The sequence below is a fragment of the Symphalangus syndactylus genome, chromosome 19, assembly GCF_028878055.3.
Source record: "Symphalangus syndactylus isolate Jambi chromosome 19, NHGRI_mSymSyn1-v2.1_pri, whole genome shotgun sequence".
NCBI classification, from domain to species: Eukaryota; Metazoa; Chordata; class Mammalia; order Primates; family Hylobatidae; genus Symphalangus; species Symphalangus syndactylus.
In genome coordinates, this window is record NC_072434.2 from 17,653,551 (window position 1) to 17,673,441 (window position 19,891).

Sequence of the window (19,891 nt, forward strand, 5' to 3'; positions counted from 1 at the left end):
ATCCCAACATTTTGGGAGGCCAAGGCAGGAGAATCACTTGAGCCAGGAGTTCAAGGTCAGCCTGGGCAACATAGTTAAGACCCTATCTCAAAAAAAGTTTTTTTTCAAACTAGCTAGGCATGGTGGTGCATGCCTGTAGTCCCAGCTACTGGGGAGGCTGAGGCAGGAGGATCACTTGAGCCCAGGAGGTCAAGCCTGCATGAACTGAGATCATACCACTGAACTTCAGCCTGGGCAACAGAATGAGACCCCGTCTTAAAAACTAAATATATAAAATGGGGATTAAAATATATCCCTTGCAGCCAGGCACAGTGGCTCACGCCTGTAATCCCAGCACTTCGGGAGGCCGAGGCAGGTGGATTATGAGGTCAAGAGTTCAAGACCAGCCTGGCCAAGATGGTGAAACCCCAGTCTCTACTAAAAATACAAAAATTAGCCGGGCATGGTGGCGGGTGCCTGTAATCCCAGCTACTTGGGAAGCTGAGGCAGAGAATTGCTTGAACTCGGGAGGCAGAGGTTACAGTGAGCCGAGATCGTGCCACTGCAATCCAGCCTGGGCAACAGAGTGAGACTCCATCTCAAAAAAAAAAAAAAAAATTTATATATATACATATTATATATATATATATCCCTTGCATAAGTTTTGGGCCGTAAATAATATATAGAAAACATCTTGTAGTAACTAGTCAAATAGGCCAGACACGGTGGCTCACGCCTTTAATCCTAGCACTTTGGGAGGCCAAGGTGGGTGGATCACTTGAGGTCAGGAGTTCAAAACAAGCCTGACCAACATGGTGAAATCTTGTCTCTACTAAAAATACAAAAATTAGCCAGGTGTGGTGGCTCAGGCCTGTAGTCCCAGCTACTCAGGAGGCTGAGGCAGGACAATCCCTTGAATCCGGGAAGCGGAGGTTGCAGTGAGCTGAGATCACACCACTGCACTCCAGCCTGGCCTTGACAACAGAGTGAGTCTCCGCCTCAAAAAAAAAAAAAAGTGTCTAGTCAAATAATAATAATAATATGGGCCAAGGGCAGTGGCTCACGTCTGTAATCCCAGCACTTTGGGAGGCTAAGGTGGATGGATCACTTGAGGTCAGGAGTTCAAGACCAGCCTGGCCAACATGGTGAAACTGTGTCTCTATTAAAAATACAAAATTAGCCTGGTGTGGTGGTGCACACCTGTAATCCCAGCTACTTGGGAGGCTGAGGCAGGAGAATTGCTTGAACCCAGGAGGCAGAGGTTGCAGTGAGCTGAGGTTGCAGTGAGCCGAGATTGCACCATTGCACTCCAGCCTGGGCAACAAGAGCAAAACTCTGTCTCAAAAATAATAATAATGATAATATGCAGTTATTACCTCAGTAGTTATTATTAATGCAGGTGGTACTTTCTTATCTAGATTCAGGCTCCTTTGGTTTATCTCCTCTTCACTTGTAAGCCTTTCCTCATTTAAGTTGGACAAGAGGATTAGTAAAAGAAATTTAAACTGTGAAAGTTGCTACTTAAGTTTTTTTTACATTATTTTCCAATTAAACTAGTTAACAAATCTTTTCATATGTACACAGGCAGCTGTGCTTTCACAGTATAACTTGTATGTGTAAATCCAAGTATTTAATTTTTGCAGTTCACATTTAGATGATGGAAAATAAACATGTGGAAGCTATGAAAATTATGACAGAACTTTTTCTTACTGCTCTGTTCCTGGTTATACCATCTTTTAGTCAATCACGTATCTGCCTAAGATGTCTTCATAGAATTCCATTCAAAGGATGTGAAGTTAATATAAATACCCCCTACTGAGTTTGGCTATCAAAGCCAGAATTGGTTTAACTCTGAGTGTCGTCTAGTTTTGGTTTTTAATTCTGAGGATTGTGTTTTGACAACTGAGAACTCTTATTTTTTGGCTATGAAATGATATGTGGGATTGCACAGCTGTTACTTCCCTAAATGTATACCTAGTCCCATGAAGTTTTCAGGGAATACCCTTGTATAACTTAAGGTGCCAGAATTAAGGATGGTCTGTGGTCACACACTAAAGTTGCTAATCATCCAACCTTACTAGTATAAGTCACGTTAATTAAAAGCTTATTATAGGCTAGGTGCGCTGGCTCACGCCTGTAATCTCAGCACTTTGGCAGGCTAAGGCGGGAGGAGCCCAGAAGATTGAGACCAGCCTAGGCAACATAAAAAAAAAAAATAAAGCTTATATGCCTGGAATTATGCTAAGTATTTTACACACATTATTTCATTTAATCCTCTGAACAGTCCTGTGAAATAGGTACTATAATAATCTGATTTTACAGATGAAGAAACTGAGACTCAGAAAGTTGATTTATTCAGGGTCAAGCAGAGAACTAGGATATGAACCCATATCTATCTGATGCTCAAGCCTTTGCTTTTTAAAAAGAAAAACAGCTTTGTCGAGAAATAATTCACACACCATACAATTAGCCATTTAAAGTGTACAATTCAATGGCTTTTGCCAAATGGATTTGTGCAACCCTCACCACAATCAATTTTAGTCAACATTTTATCAGCCCTAAAAGAAATCCTGTCAACTGATGAATAGATAAATAAAATATGGAATATTCATACAATGAAATATTGTTAGGCGAAAAAGAAAGTACTGATACATGCTACAGTGTATCTATTTTTTCCTTTTGTTGCTTGTGCTTTCCTGTCATATCTAAGAAACCATTGCCTACTCCAAGGTCATTAAGATTTATGCTTATGTTTTCTCCTGAGAGTTGTATAGTTTTAGCTCTTAAATGTAGGTCTTTGAAGCTCTTTCTCAAAACCACTATGCTTTACTGTTTTGTGTGTTTGCATAAAGACACAAATACAGTCATAACCCATGGATGAGAGAGAAGCATGAAACGCCTGAGTAATTGGAATTTGGGGTTATCTCTGGATTGTAATGATCTGTTTTTCTCCTGCTCCAACTATGCTTGTAATTAAGAGTCAAATCACTTGATCATGTCCTGAATATATTCTAAAATCTCGCTTTGCAAAAACATCATACATTCCCATTTCCATGACCCTAATTTAGGTTCTCATCTTCTCACCAGTAGGCTATTTTGATAATCTTCTAAGTAGGCCAAGTTCTTCTCTGATGAAATGCACCTCCCTTTATTGAAATCAATTGCTTGTTAATTTATTCAGTCATAAGCTTCACTAGGACAGGAACTATTCATTTCTTTTTCACCATCATGCCCTTGGTGTTTAGCATTGTGTCTGGCACATAGTAGGTGCCCCACAAATAATCACAAAGGAAGACTGTGTGGTCTCCTCATCACAAAACTCTTCTCCTGGACTAAACGCTGTTTATGCTGCTGCCAGATTAATATTCCAAACACTGCTCTGATCATTTCACTTCTTGGCTCAAAAACTTTCAAGGACTCTCTACTGCCTTCTGAGAAGCTCTGCTCTTTTTTTTTTTTTTTTTAAGAGACATGGTCTCACTCTATCACCCAGGTTAGAATGCAATGATGTGTGATCACACAGCACACTGCGGCCTTGAACTCCTGGGCTCAAGCGATCCTCCTACCTCAGCCTCCTGAGCAGCTAGGACTACACCCACATTTAACTGTGCCTGGCTAATTTTTTTTGATAGAGATTGGGGGTGGGAGGTGTTGCAGGTGCCTCACTATGTTGCCCAGGCGTCTCACTATGTTGCCCAGGCTTGTCTAAAACTCCTGGCTTCAAGCATTTTCCTGACTCAGTCTCCCAAGTAGCTAGGATTACAGGCGTCAATCACTGTGCCTAGTCCTCTAACATGACATCCAAGCAAGGGCTGCCATTCCTTTCAGAACTCACACGGCAACTTTGGAGTTGAGCAGGCCGCAGGAGACTCCAGGTATGAGAGTGGTCATTTGCTCTTGTCATGAGGTTGCCAGATTCAGGAAATAAAGATGTTGGGCCGGGCATGGTGGCTCATGCTTGTGATCCCAGCACTTTGGAAGGCTGAGGTGGGAGGTTCAATCGAGTCCAGGAGTTCAAGACCAGCCTGGGCAACAAAGTGAGATCCCAACTCTACCAAAAACAAAAAGAAATTTCTAGGAATAATAGACAGTGGGTAAAAAATAGACAGTGGGTAAAAGATACTCACTTAAATCTGAATTTCAAACAACAAATCATTTTTTGGTATATCCTAAATATTCAGATTTAACTGGGCCTCCTGTGTTGTATCTGGCAGCCCTACAGTTAGTCTCAACCACATTCTAGTCTGCATTGGAATGCCCCCGACTCAATTTGGTCCAAATCTGACACCTCTTCAAAGGCCCCGCTCAAAGACCATCTCTCCCACAACATCTTCTCTGCATCCTCTGACAGATAATTACTTCTTCCTCTCCACTCCCAAAGCGCAAAGAGTGGACCCATCGTGTGTCCCGTAACACATGCTTCCTTCTATTCTGCAGAGGCGAGCCCCCCACCTGAGCCTGGAAGCTTTCTGAGCACCAGACCAATGTGCTCTGCCAGCTCATGCTGCGTACTCAGGAGGTGCCATTAGCTGGTTGTTAAATGAATACGTAAGACTTGATTGTCCTAAATCAGAACTACTTTCTATTTTTATTTTCAGAGTGGACTTTTCTCCCTAAAGTTCTAGGATCAGTGGCACATGGGCATCACAGGCAAATTCTATGGCTTCTAAGAGACTGAATCTGAAATCTTCTAATTTAGGAGAAAGGAAGGAAATGTGAATCTTTTTCTTCTCTGAACGAGGACATAAGAATTTGTTAAAAAAAAAAAAAAAAGATTGAGCATTGACAATTACTGATTACAAAATAAAATAATATTATAGTTTTAAATGAAAACATCTCCATGTGAACAAACTTCGCTTTGTATTTTAGCATCTGTTTGAGTAGGTTTGTACTGCAAAGCGGAAAAATGAAATCTCCCAGGCACCATTTGCCAAGGGATTTGCTCCCCTTCTTTGTCTGTTCAGATTAATCCGAGAGTGGCTGAGAGCTGCCCGTTTTATCTCTGGGTTGAGGCAAAAGGGAGCAGTGTTTTCCAAAATAGCCCGTGAGATGGCTGGACTCCCTCAGACAGGATTTGGGGGAGGACAAAGGAACCATGTGGGCATTTTATGTAGAGTATCTGGACCGGCTGCCCTGTCATTTGGAAGGCATCTGTTCCTGCCATTGGCACATCTTCCGGTAATCCTCCATTGATCGCCACCCCACATTCCTTCCTGCCCACTTGTGCCGGCCCTCCCCGCGGTGGCTTCTGACGTGAGGCCTTTCTTTCACTGCTCTAATTCAATGGCTTCTAATTGGATGCTCTGCCTGGCTAATGGCTTCTACCCAACAGCAGGGCTGACATTTACTTATTTGATTTCCACCCCTCCCTCTGCTCTCTGGCCTCCTTTGTGAGCAGAGCTTAAATTAGGCAGGATTTTAGATCCAGCACCTTTTTATATTTTGGTGTGGGCCTCTTGTTTTTTGAGTGGGGAGGGGTGGCTGAGTAGAGAAGAGCCTTGGAAATATACGCTGAGCTGATCAATCCTGAACCCTGCAGATAAACCCAGCTTTGTGACTTATCTGTGTCCCAGAATCCCAGCTGCCTCTGTGCTGCTTTCTTTGTTTGCATTTTAACCTGGACCCTAGCCTGCTAATTTCAGCTGGAACAAACTTTATTCTGTCACTGAATATCAGACCAATGCCAAAAGAGTCGCTGTTTGTTTTCATCACTGGAAAGGTTGTGGGCTAAGTGTTAGACCTCTTCATCTCCAGGATTTGACATTCAGAACTGTAATGTAGGGCTACAGTCATCTTAGTGATTATCTTAGTTATCACAATCTGAACTCATCCTTTCTTCCCTGTCCCTAGATATAAACATTTCTGGAGGGATGAGAGCCATGATCCTGAAAGGATTTCATCTTTGAAGACTCTTCATCACCATCTTTGCATTTGCCTCTTTTTCTTTCTTTTTGAGACAGAGTCTCGCTCTGTCGTCCAGGCTGGAGTGCAGCGGCGCGATCTCGGCTCACTGCAAGCTCCGCCTCCTGGGTTCACGCCATTCTCCTGCCTCAGCCTCCCGAGCAGCTGGGACTACAGGCGCCCGCCACCATGCCCGGCTAATTTTTTTTTGTATCTTTAGTAGAGGCGGGGTTTCACTGTGTTAGCCAGGAAGGTCTCTATCTCCTGACCTGGTGATCCACCCGCCTTGGCCTCCCAAAGTGCTGGGATTACAGGCTTGAGCCACTGCGCCCAGCCACATTTGCCTCTTTTTCAGTCTTGTAACCCCAAACAAAATAGAAGAGCCATCGCCCATCCATATTTGCTTAGAAGGGATATTTACAAATTGAGTTTAAATTGTTCTCGGATGTGAATTATCTTATTTATTTATTTATAGACTTCACCCCATAGAACAAACAGAGACAAACAGCAAGCTTCCCTTTGGTTTGGGACCACTTGGCAGCATGACTCCAATCTCCACTATCACCCAAGCAGTTATGATTCAGGCAAGCTGTTAGCTTGAGGTCTATAGTCTATCTCCAGGCATTATTTTTAGTTGATTCTTAATTACATACTATTCTCCATCCTCCCAGTCCCTTCACACACACACACACACACACACACACACACACACACATACACAATTCCTCTTTAATTAGGTTGTAGCAGTCTCTTCCAGGTATATCTAACTCAGTTCATCGTGGGCTGTTCTGATGGACAGCTGTCTGTCCTGGCCAACACTTCTTTAGGTGTGATACCCTGCAGCCAGTGGTCCCCAGGCCGCCTTGTTCGGGAACCAAAGTGCAGCCCAGCAGGGAGTCTGGGAGACAAAGGGATAGTTGTGGTGGAGAAGTAATAGTGATGAAAAGCCTTCCAGAACAGATGTAGGAAGCACCCTGCAGTGCAGTTCACTTTCTTATACTAGGATATGAAATTAGGAGAGGGTTAAGAAAGGCAACTCAGTTACCCAGGTGTTGCCTTTGCAGCTGACAGATTGATATTCAAGACTCAGGAAATAGCCAGAATAACTGAGTCTCAATAGGTGGCCCATTACCTACAAAATCAATATGGCCTCTTTCTTATGCAATGCTCTTTTTTACTTTTTTTTTTTGAGACAGGGTCTTACTCTGTCACCCAGGCTGGCATGCAATGGCATGATCTCGGTTCACTGCAGCCTCGACTTCCTCAGGCTCAAATGATCCTCCCACCTCAGCCTCCCAAGTAGCTGGGACCACAGGTACACACCACCATACCCGGCTAATTTTTGTATTTCCTGTAGAGGTGGGGTTTTGCCATGTTGCCCAGACTAATCTCAAGTGATCCTCCCACCTTGGCCTCCCAAAGTGCTGGGATTATGGGCATGAGCTACTGCGCCCAACAATTCTCTATTTTACTTCTTGCTTCTGACATTCACTTTTCCTGTCTTCCTGAAAAGATGGCTAGGGAGGAAGAAGGGAATAAACATTTCCTATGTTCTAGATACTCATGGCTGCTTTACCTGGGATATAAACCTGTATTTTAAAAAATTGAGGTATAAATTACACACAATAAAACCGACAGTTTGATGGTTTTTGACAAATGTATACACCCTTATAACCACCACTCCACCAGTTATAACGGCATGATTCATCCTCACACTTAATCTCCCTGAGAGATTGGTGTCACTGGCTCAATTTTATAGCTGAGGAAAGGGAGGATCAGAAAGATTAACAACAATAGCAATAATAATGGCAAATACTATGAGCCAGGTACTGTTCTAAGCACGTTACACATATTACCTCATTTAATCCTCTCTACAACCCCATTGATCCCATTTTACAGACAAAGAAACTTGCCCAAGGTCACACAGCTAAAGAGTTAGAGCAGGATTTCTGGTGCTCGGATTACCTTATTTCCCTTACAGTACCTCCAGAGAATTTTTTTTCAGTTCCCTCATTAGATTTTCTTTTATCCCAGAGAGAAAAATCTCCCCAAACAAAACAAAAGACCATCGGAAGGAAAGCCATATCGATGCTAGCCCTCACTCCATTCCCGGCTTTCTTTAAACTATGGGCAGTCAGCTTTAACATCATGGATAGAAAGGTTGGGCTTGAAGAAAAGCCTTGTTTTGCTACCGATTAAACACTGGGCTTTTCATCTAAGAAAGTCCTTCAAGCCATCTGCCCAAGTAAAGTGATCAAATTCCCTTGAAGTTCAGCTTGACCTGGTAAAACACGTTGCTTTGTGGAACGAGTTTCGCTTTGCCAGCCGTGCTGAGCAGTTCCTCGGGAATCTCACACTCACGCTGGACCACACTGATGCCTCCTCTGTGCATGGAAAGGCAAAGGTATGGGGTGGCTGTTTGGGACCTTCATATAAAAAGGTCAACCCACTTCTCTGCCTTTTGCCCACAGCCCCACCCCAGAGGAGGGAAAAATCTGCAATTGTTGGATTAGGGCTGAGGTGCACATTTGCCCTTTGCATAACTGGCAGCGTTGCAAAGGACAGCCCCTTTCTCTCTTCCCTCCATTCTCTCCCATCTGGCAGAGGAGTCCGGCTCCCTAAATCTTCTTTTTGTTGGTTAGTTTCCATGGCAGTTATTGTCTGTGTGTGTGAGCGAGCGTGTCCGCCCCCTCACCCGCTCTCCTCGCAGAGCGGGCCTTTGCAGCTGAGACTGGGTGGAGGGAGAGGCACGGAGACACTGGGGCTCTGAAGAGCTGTCTGAGGCCCTCTCAGTAGGGGGGTCACGCCTCCTGGAACTCAGGGACCCCAAGTTTCTGTGCATTCAGGGCGGGGCTGGCCCCATGCCCTGTGCATAGGGGCCTGGCTGCATCCCAGTCGATCAGCCAGAGGCAGCAGCAATGGACTCATCAATTGTGGAGGAAGCCCTAGGGACCCTGGGGACCTTGCCGACTCTATTGCCAGCCAGCTCCTAGGACAAGCCTCAGAGCCAACACCTGCTCGACCCTCTCCCGGCCCCTCCCCTTCTTTGTCTTTTGCAGATGATCGCCAGGTGTCCTCCTTTTCCCCCTAGTCAGGTAAGTTTTATTTCAATCCATCTATGCAGAGTGATGTCTTGGCATTCTGAGTGCCTGCTGGTGGGGAGACAGGCAGTGGTGTCTGTGAGAGGAGGACTGCCCAGGTCAGACAGGCTGGCATGGGGGTCAGGAGGGGCAAGGGTCTCCAAGGGCCTTTTCTCCTCACCTGGGCCTCTCTAGCTTTGAAGTTAAAGGTTCCTTCTTACATGGTTTTAACCCAGCTAATTAACTCCAAAGATTGCTGTCCAGGGCACAGACTGACCAACATACAGCCAACCTCCAGAACTTCTGGCTTCTGATCCGAATTCAGCTCAACTTTATGGAATATCAAACAGAAAACCAAATATTGCATATTCTCACTTACAAACGTGGGAGGTAAACCCTGGATGCAGATGGACATCAAGATGGGAACAATAGACACTGGGGACTCAAAAAGGAGGGAGGGAGGGGCAAGGGCTGAAAAACTTCCTATTAGGTTACTATGTTCACTATCCAGGTGATGGGATCAATAGAAACCCAAACCGCAGCATCACGAAGTACACCCTTGTGACAAACCTGCGCACAAGCCCCCTGGGTCTAAAATTAAGATTTTTAAAACTTATGGACTATCTACTATGTACATACACATTGCTGTGCTTGGCTCCGAAGGGACTGTGCTTTGACAACATGGCACATAACGTGGTTCCTGCCTTCCGATGCTTACCATCTGGTAAGAAAGAATATCTACATAGACAGGTATGGGGATTCCAGGGCCAGGCAAGCTGGATGTCACATCCCCGTTCTGGCTGTGTGACCTTGGGCAAGTCATTTAACCTCTCTAAGTCTCAGTTTTCACCTTTGTAAAATGACAATAATAATAGTGCCTACTTTATAGGCTAAATTATACACACACACAACTCACACACACACACATCAAACTCTGATCAGTTCCTGACGCATATTGAGCACCATATACTTGTTAACGATTATTATTATTGTTATTATTATTGACTTTTTATGAGGTTCAAATTATACAAAATATGTAAAGAATGTAGTGTGGTGTTAAGAATAATGGGTGGTGGTTATGATCATGCTAACACAGTTATAGACGAAGTTCTATAGAAACGGGAAAAATGACTCTTGCCTGCAGGGATCATGCAAGGCGTGGAGGAGGCGGCATTCAGGCCAAGCCCTGAAGGATGAATAGGATGTCAAGCAGGAAGGAGCATATGAAGCAGAAAGCACAAAGCCAAGTGTGGAGGCAGGAAATGAAAGGCCTATTGGGCATCAGGCAATAGAGTGGTTTGGCTGGAGCCCAGGCATTAAGCCTGGCTGAGAGGCTGGACCGGACTTTGGGCTCCCAGCATCTTGAGGACAAGGGCCAAGGTTAGGGTGTGATACTGTGAACACTGGAATAACCAGCCTAGCACCAGGATGAGGGGGAGTGATACACTTTATAGAGAGCCAGGCTCAGAGCCTGAGACCAGCGTTTGGGTCCTGGCTGAGCTTCAGATGGAACTGGGTGCTCTGAGGCTAATCGCTTCGCCTCTCTTAGTTTGTTTTGTCACCTATGAAATCAGTAGGTAAAATATCAAGTGCAATTCTTCAGGAGAAAGGAGAATTTGTGTGTCATCTGCATGACCCTGGGAAAAATCCAAAGGAATCAATCATTTAACAAAGAGACTTATGTAAATTATCAAGTGCAATGCCTGACTCATTATAGTAGTTGAATGAATGATCTCGCCCATCATGATTAATTGCCTTATTCATCCATTCGTTCATTCATTCCCTCATTCATTCAGCAAATATTTCTTGGGTCCCCATTGAATGCCAGGCATTAGTTTTGGTGATGGGAAAGAGTGATGAATGCACCTGCCTTGAGACACTTATAAGCAACTGAGGAAACTGGCAATCTGAAGACTTCTGGGTGCTCCCACCCTACCCCCAGCAGCTTCCATCCCACTGGCCATCTTCCAGTTTCTCTCAAGGATTATTGCTTACGGATATTTATTTTTAGCAGATTTTAGGCTCCCAAGACATCTCCCACATAGGTCTTGAGAACATCTCCTGTCTGCCCTCTGCTGGTGAGGGATTGTAAGCACTTTGCAATAAACAGCTCAATATTCATTACACATCAATACCAAGCATTTCTGCTGCTGTCCATCACCCCTGAGATGAACTGAAGTGCCTTAATAGTTAAAGAGGAATGAATTTGTAATTAGTACCTAAAGTTACATCACAGTCATTCAAGAGGTTTTCTATTTAAATGCAAATTTAATCTTTCCAAAGGAAAGCTAAAAGGTGATGAAAATAGCAAAGGTTGAGGAAAGAGCCAAGAAAAGGGAGATGGCGCTGATGTGGAGCTGTCACTGTTGTTGACTTGTCTGTGGCCCATGCTCAGGACCAGGCTCTGAGGTGGAGGGAGCTGAGGTGGGGCCTGGGTCCCTAAAGCGTAAGTCCCAATTGTCCTGTCTGTCCATGGGGGTAGCCCAAACCAGCAGCCATTTGGGTGGGTCCTCGCTGGGCTGCTGGTGGTCATCTTAGAATCATGGTGGCCTGGAGAGGATATGGGCTGTGGGGTTAGGCAGATCTGAGTTCGAATCCAGGATCCTGTTCTGCCTAACTCTAATAGCTTTGGCGAGTTTCCTAATCTCCCCCATTCCTTCCTCACGTAAATAGACCTCTTAGTGCTTGTTTCTCTCAAGGTTGTTGTAGAGATTATGTGATAAACAGAGTAAATGTCCCTGGTATACAGGAAGGGCCCTCAAAATGTTCATTTCCTTTTATTGCCACTAGATATTGTCATGTCAACTTAACATGCCACAGTGGTTTGAAGCACGTTGTCAAGAATAAGGTAGCAAGCTGGGAGTGGTGCGTGTCTGTAGTCCCAGCTACTCAGGAGGCTGAGGTGGGAGGATTGATTGGGCCCGAGAGGCTGCAGTGAGCCATGATGGTGCCACCGCACTCCGGCCTGGGTGACAGAGTGAGACCCTGTATCACACAAACAAGAAAACAAAAAACGAAAAGAATAAGGTGGCATTCCCCTTGTTCCCTTAAAACAGCCTAAGGTGCGGGGGAGGGCACAAACATTTTCTGTAAAGGGCCAGATAGTAAACATTTTATGCTTTGCGGGCCATGCGCTCTCTGCTGCAACCACTCCGCTCTGCGGTTGTAGTGGGAAAGCCGCCATAGACAACACGTAAATGAGTGAGTGTGGCTGTGTTCCAATATAACTTTATTTATAGATGCTGAAATGTGAATTTCATATCACTTTCATGTATCCCAAAATATTTTTCTTTTGATTTTTTTTCCCAATCATTTAAAAATGTAAAAATTGTTCTTAGATTTCAGGCCATACAGAAACAGGCAGCAGGCCAGGGTTGGCCCTCAGTCATAGTTTGCTGACCCCTGCACTGAGGTAGAACCTGTGATTTAGGGAGGACGTATATCAAGGAATCTCCCAGAATGTAACTTCCAAGACTGGGACCAAAGCAGGGAGATGTCATCCAAGGAAGAAAATAGTCCTTTCTGGGCCAGGACTAGAGAGGAACAAAGGACACATGGGATCCCTAGTGGTGGTTCCTTGTGGGGGGCAGCTGTTAGGTCTGGGTGTGAATAGAAGTGTCACTCTGTGTCTTGCCTAGTGATGTGCAGGGATGGATTGGTGGCTCCTGGGTGCTAAGCAGGCAGCCACATTCTCCTGGTGACAGGCTACAGGAGGATGCACAAGGGCCAAGCCTCTGCCACTCCCTCCTTCACTGGGAGAGAAATGCAGGTTCCCTGGGGCTCCTTAGAGATCCTCAGGTACACATCCACCTGCCCCAGGAGTGCCGAGTGATGAGGACAGGCAGATCCTTTGATTCACCCAAAGCTTGGCCTGGTTCTCACCTTTCCAGACTCTCATGGATTCTTAGACACACATACACACAACGCACTCGCAGCCAGCCCATCACATGTCCCTGCCCTCTCCTGTTTCCAGCACAGAGAGCACAGGTCAGCACGCCAGATGGCAACCTTACTGCTGCAGCAGATTGCCGTCTCCCTAGGAAGCGGGGGTGAAAGCAAAGCACTGGACGATGCCTGGGCTCCAGTCCCACCCCCTCCTCTCCAGTGTGCCTCTGCCTGGTCCTTTCTCTGGGGACAAGGTGTGTGTGTGTGTGTGTGTGTGTGTGTGTGTGTGTGTAATATAAAATGCCAGAGGAGAAGGGGAGAGGTGAGGAGACAGCAAAAGCCACTCCCTACCTCTGTACAGGTTCTGCCCCAGTGACCTGGCACCTCCTTCCATCTGGAGAGTGAAGGGGACCTCCCTCTCTGGCGCCCAGGGAGGGTGGTGGGCTCTTAGAGGTGAGTAGAGGCATGGGATGGACAACAAGGCTGCCCCAAGGCCTGCTGGGAGAAGCAAAGAGGCCTGGGACCTTTCAGGGTGACTGCTGTCACTTCCCGGCTCTCCGGAGGGCCTGGGCTGGGTGTCACTCACGCCAGCCTAAACAGCCTAAACTGTGAACCTCATCATTCCCTTCCTAGCCCCATAAAGGGCCCAGAGCCTTGGATCCTGCTGGATGTCAGGGTCAGACAAAATTCGGAGTTAGGAGGGAGGCAAGGAAGGAGAGGCAGGCCATGAGAAAACCTCTTTTTTTCTCTTTTTTCTTTTTCTTTTTTTTTTTTTGAGACAGAGTTTCACTCTTGTTGCCCAGGCTGGAGTGCAATGGCGTGATCTCGGCTCACCGCAACCTCCGCCTCCCAGGTTCAAGCGATTCTCTGCCTCAGCCTCCCAAGTAGCTGGGATTACAGGCATGCACCACCATCCCTGGCTAATTTTTGTATTTTTAGTAGAGATGGGGTTTCTCCATGTTGATCAGGCTGGTCTCAAACTCCCGACCTGAGGTGATCCGCCCGCCTCGGCCTCCCAAAGTGATAGGATTACAGGCGTGAGCCACCGCGCCTGGCCGAGAAAGCCTCCTCTTAAAGTGAGCAGTGATGATCAAATAAAAGCCCAATATATGCTATGTACCAGGTGAGGAATCTCTGTGTGGAAACAAGAGGAATCTTCAGGGAGTGGCCCCTTCTCTCCTGGATGGGGATGAGACACAAATGAGCTTTTGCCTTCCAGATAAGGCAGTTTTGCTAGGAAGAGGGACTCCGGTGAGGGTGAGAGGGCCAGCCTTTTGTCTAGCCTTTTGTTTCTAGCAGGCCCTACCGCTAGGCTTGCTCAATGGGGCTGGACTGTGGGTCTGTGGGTCTGTGGGTCTGTGGCCCTACTCATTCACAGCCTGCCAGCAGGAGAGCCAGCTCCCGGTGCCTCAGCACACACACACACATGCACTCACACACACGTGCACATGCACACACACACGCACGCATACACACACACACATGCATGCTCACACACACACATGCATACACAAGCATGCACGCCATTGTGACAGGCAGGCTGGCCCATCTGCCAATCAATCTTCCTTGCTGATTTCCCAGCTGGAAGCAGCAGAGCTGGTGTGTAAATCATTCAGAGCCCTCTCTCAGCTCTGCCAGGACATGGAGCTCTTTTTAATTAAGAAGAATGGAGGATGCTGCTGACTTTGGAAGTGGCAATATTAACTTACTAATGGGCATTTAAAGAGCCGTGTCTGAGTGGTCTGCTGCAGCCTTCCCCAGCCTATAGCCTTTTCTCCTCTGCAGAGCTGCCCCCATAAAGGCCCTGCTGTCCTCTACATGAGAAGGGGTGAAGATTAGGCCCCCTAAGGGCCCCAGCCTGGTGACCTGGGACAAATTGGCACATTTTCACTTTTAGAGAAAGAGCCATGTCGGGATGACCTGAGCCCTTGCATCCTTTGCAACCCTTGCATACTCTCCTGGCGGCAGGCACCCCAGAAAGGTCAGAACTCAACAGGAAGCATGATAAGGCATCCAGGTGGGTGCCCAAGGTCCACAGGGAGCCAGCCCATTCGCCACAGCTGCAGTTGTCACAAGGCACCCCCTTGTCCTGGGCTGATTGGAGAGAAAGGAGGGTGGTGGTAGCAAGAGAGGGTGGCCAGGGGAAGCCCTGATAAAGTCCTCACTGGTGACTGGAGCTGGGGTAGCTGGCAGCTCTTGTGAGAGCTGGTGGGGCCAGACCTCTGTGATTGTATCATCTGGCAGAATGTGAGGATGTTCGTTCTAGAATCTGCTGCTTTGTCACTATGGCTAAATGCTTCTTTCTCTAGGGCTCCCCGCCTGTACAGCACCCCGGGAGTACAGAATACTCCGGCTGGGAGGGACCCCAGCTGCTCTCTTCTTCACCTTCCTTCCTTCTAATTTGACAGGCACCAGAATGGATATGACTTGCCCATAGTTGCACAGCGCAGTTACAACAAAACGTAGGCTGGAGGTCATAGCCTACATCGTAACAAGACGTAGCAGAGGTCTTCTGACTGTCTTGTGTTTTTCTAGTATGCCCCGGGCGGCAATAGAGGAGGTGGCTCCGTGGCCTCTCACCTCACCTCATGCTGGTGTTTCAAGTTTCTGACATTGCTGGTCAGGAAATTCTTCCTTGTTTATAACTCAAATCCTCAGGCTTTATTGTAAGCCCCATTTCCTCGTATGATTTCCTCAATCAGCACAGGGAAGTAGCTGAGGTCTTTGAGAAGCATTCCTTCCTGCACGCACTAAACAGCAGAGGAGCGTGTGGCTTCCCAACCCTTCCTTCTCTACATTGTACAACTCCTGAGTCTGAAAATGAAGATGACCCCCTCCCTTCACCCATCATCCCATATCTGGGGTCCACTTTCCAACGTCCCAGTTTTACCTAAGTAGGCAGGAAGTTGCTTACAGATGAGCAGATGCATTCTTTAACGGATACCCACTAAGCCCCTCTAGGTTCCAGGCACCAGCTATGCACTGGAGCGGGAGGGAGCAGGGTGGATAGCTGAAGGAATGTGGCTGATTCAACTCTCCAATCAAGGCTGCGTGGTCAGGAAGGGAACCTGAATAGCTGAGGCCATTCTGCAGGACTCCAGCCCTCCACCTGCAAGGCAGCAGTGCCACGTGATCACATACAGATCCTGGTTCTGACTGCTGGCAACTGTGTCATGCCATCTCCCATCAAGTCCACGTGAGCTCTAAATCCTTCCTCTGGGCTGATGTTGGGACTGGTGGGGAGGAGGCCCTAATGAGGCTTCTCTATGCTGGGGGAGGAACTACTCTTTCCTTGGTCTGCTGGCAGCCTCAGTCCTAATTGGATGAGTCAGCCTCACTCCCCACTCCCTGAATAAGGACCACGCTTCTGGTTAGGAATGAGAAGGTGATTAGCTAAAGGAAGGGCACAGCTGTTCTCCAGATTAGAACGCAATTTAGGTTGCAGCAGATGAGATTTCAGCTAGCTAGGAGAAAAGATATCCTGTCTAAGACACAGGCTCAGAAGTGATTGGCTGCAGGAGGGTATGGGCCCTGGTAAGGCTGCCTGTCTTGTGAAACTGGCACCTGCTTTGGGGGACACACTAGCCTGAAAGTCAGAGGTGCAGAAACTTGCCATCACAAAGGGAAGAAAGAAACTAGTCTTTATGAGGTACCTACCACGTGCCCAGGAACTATGCCTGGCATCTCCTTCCTCCTACAACTCTAGAAAGTAGATTTTCTTATTCCCTTTTTCACAGATGAGGACACTCCCATTCAAGGACATAAGTGACTTGTGCATAGTCACACAGCTAGGAGGTGGCTGCAGCAGGATTCAGATCCAGCCTGTCTGATGCTGACCACATGGTCTGTGGGGTGCTGCAGAAAGAAAACTGCATAAAGAAGGTGATCCTGGCCTCGGGGAGTTCCTGGTGTGTGCCTCCAGCCAGCGTGGTACCCTGCAGAGGGCAGTCTGGTAAAGAGTATTTCTGGGGAGGGATAAGGAGCAGCTAATCACTAAACAACTCCTCTTCCCCCCTATCCCCCCGAAATGTTCCCTACACTTGGAATTCCACCAGACCTTGAAACCCTTCCCACAGTTACTCCATCCGTGGCCTGCCACACTGAGAATCTGCCTGGTTTATTGGGAAGAAACTGTTCCCCCCAACACCCCCAACTTCCCCCTAAGGTACTGCAGTTTAGTGGAGGCAGGATCCTGCTGAATGCCTACCAGACAATAGAGAGTGAGTAAAACTGCATTTCATTGTATGTAAATTAGACCTTAACAAATTCAAGACTTACTGAGCCTGTCAAGGTGGTGCATGCCTGTAATCCCTGCTACTCAGGAAGCTGAGGCAAGAAGATGACTTGACCTCAGGAGTTCAAATCCAGCTTGGGCAATATAGCAAGACCCCATCTTTTTAAAAACAAACAAAACCCAAAACATACTGAGTGACTTTTTCTGGGGCTGAGCATCCTCAAGTTTGATTGATGCACCAGTATCTATAATAAAGACTCCACAGCACCAAAGGCGTAATCTTTAGAGGCTTTTATGACTTTTCCCTCCCCTAATTCCCCAACCTCCCACTCCTACCTTGTAATCAAGGGGAAAAATCAAACACTTTTTTTTTTTTAGAGAGACAGGGTCTTGCTGTGTCACCTGGGCTGGAGTGCAGTGGCACGATCTTGGTTCACTGAAGCCTCTACCCCCTGGGCTCAAGTGATCCTCCCACCTCAGCCTCCCTAGTAACTAGGATTATGTGCCACGAAGCTCAGATAATTTTTGTTTATTTTTTATAGAGACAGGGTCTCATTATGTTTTTTAAGCTAGTCTCGAACTCCTGGACTCATGTAATCACCTGCCTCGGCCTCCCAAAGTGCTGGGATGACAGGCACGAGCCACTTCATCCAGCCTAAAAACTCAAATGCTTTTTAAGGCAAAAGAGAAACCCCAGCTCAATGTTATGCAAGATTTTAGAGCAAGAAGGATTTAGATTTGACATGAGGAAGAATTTCCTGACCAGGAAAATGGTTACACACTAGAATAGGGTAGGGAGGGACCAAAGGAGTCACTGGACACTCTCCCTCTGCTTAGCACTCCTTAAGGCCCCATCTTGGTGCACTCAGCCCAGGCAATGGAAACCACAGGTGACTCAGGGAATCTTAAGTGGCAGTTGCTAGGTTACAAGCTTCCTCAATGTGCACTCAGTGTAAGCACTAAAGGATGTTACCTGGTGGAGAGGAAGAGAGATGGGGGAGATGGAGAGAAGCCAGGACCTCCAGAACAAGCAATTAGGTCATGGTCTGGAAGACATACTGTTCTTAGTACTTTTCCAAGGGTCTGAGTCCCTAGATCCCACGGTCTGCATAGAAGATGGTGCCTGTAGGATATGAGCCTTAGTTTAGAATGGGGGCCTATTCTGGGTCTGGATTCCAGCACTTCCTTACCTGCACTGCCCAGCACAAACAGTATGGCCAGCCGCTGGAATCTCCTTGGTGGCCTGGGCTCCTTTCTTCACTGCAGTGGAATAAAGACTAGAAGCCAGGTGGACAGTGGACCCACTTGGTTTCCTTCATAAGGCACAATTCATTCATTTGTGATTTAATTGTGATAAAGTGAAGGAGCACTGGATTTGGAATTCATAACTTGGACCCACCCTGAACGGCCTGCATGGTCCTAAGTAAGTCACTTCATCTCATTAAGGCTCAGATTCCTCATCTGTAAAAAGTGGATACTGATACCTACCCTGGCAACCCCTCCCAGGGCTGTTTTAAGATTACAAGAAAATGGACGTGCAAAGGCTTAGATGATCTCAACAAGTGACACAAATATAACATACAAGTGGAGCTCTGTCTATCTGCTTATTAAGCTGCCCCAGCTGGGGTGGTGAGGGCTCATTTAAGAAGCCTGGCCTCACTGCTTTGGTAGAAGGCTCAGTGGGCAAGCGAAGCTGAGGATGGACTCCAACAAGCCCTTTTGAGGAAGGTCTATGGCTTTAAATCTTCCCGATCACCTGTTCTGATTTTGTGAAGACAGTTCAAGCTGAGGTAAAGGTGCATTCCCTATTTCTCCAGGCAGATAGAGACTCCTAGGAAGAAAGGGAAATGTTTAGTGTTTCTGTGAAATTTCATGAATTCACACCCCATGCTTTTGGAATTTATGAGTTCAGATTGAATAGCGAAAACAGGCACAGCCTTCCTCTGTGAAGGTTCTAGAGGTGCTTACTTTGTAAGTACAGAGAATTCGAACTAAAAAACAGTGGAATTTTTAAGCCAAGAACTCAAAAGTAGTAAGATGCGCCCGTTGGATGGAGTGCAATGGTGCAATCTCGGCTTGTTGAAACCTCCGCTTCCCGGGTTCAAGTGATTCTCCCGCCACTGCCTCCTGAGTAGTTGGGATTACAGGCATGCGTCACGGCACCCAGCTAATTTTGCATTTTTAGTAGTGATGAGATTTCACCATGCTGGCCAGGCTGGTCTCGAATTCCTGACCTCAGGTGATCCGCCTACCTTGGCCACCCAAAGTGCTGGGATTACAGGCATGAGCCACCAAATCTGGCCTCGATTGTATAATTTTGGGGGTGGAAGGTTTGTTTTGTTTTGTTTTGTTTTGTTTTGTTTTGTTTTGTTTTGTTTTTGAGACAGAGTCTTGCTCTGTCACCCAGGCCGGAGTGCAGTGGCGCAATCTCGGCTCACTGCAATCTCCACCTCCCAGGCTCAGGTGAACCTCCTGCCTCAGCCTCCCGAGTAGTTGGGACTACAGGCGCATGCCACCATGCCTGGCTAATTTTTTTGTATTCTTAGTAGAGATGGGGTTTCACCATGTTGGCCAGGCTGGTCTGGAACTCCTGACCTCAAGTGATCTGCCTGCTTGGGCCTCCCAAAGTGCCTGGATTACAGGTATGAGCCACCGCACCCGGCCGGAACTATTGTATCTTGACCGATCAATTTCAAAACCCTGGTTGTGATATATACTGTGCTATAGTTTTGTTAAGATGTTGCCATTGGGAGAAACTGGGTAAAGGGTATTTTTTCTTACAGCTGCATGTGAATCTAAAATTTTCTCAAAA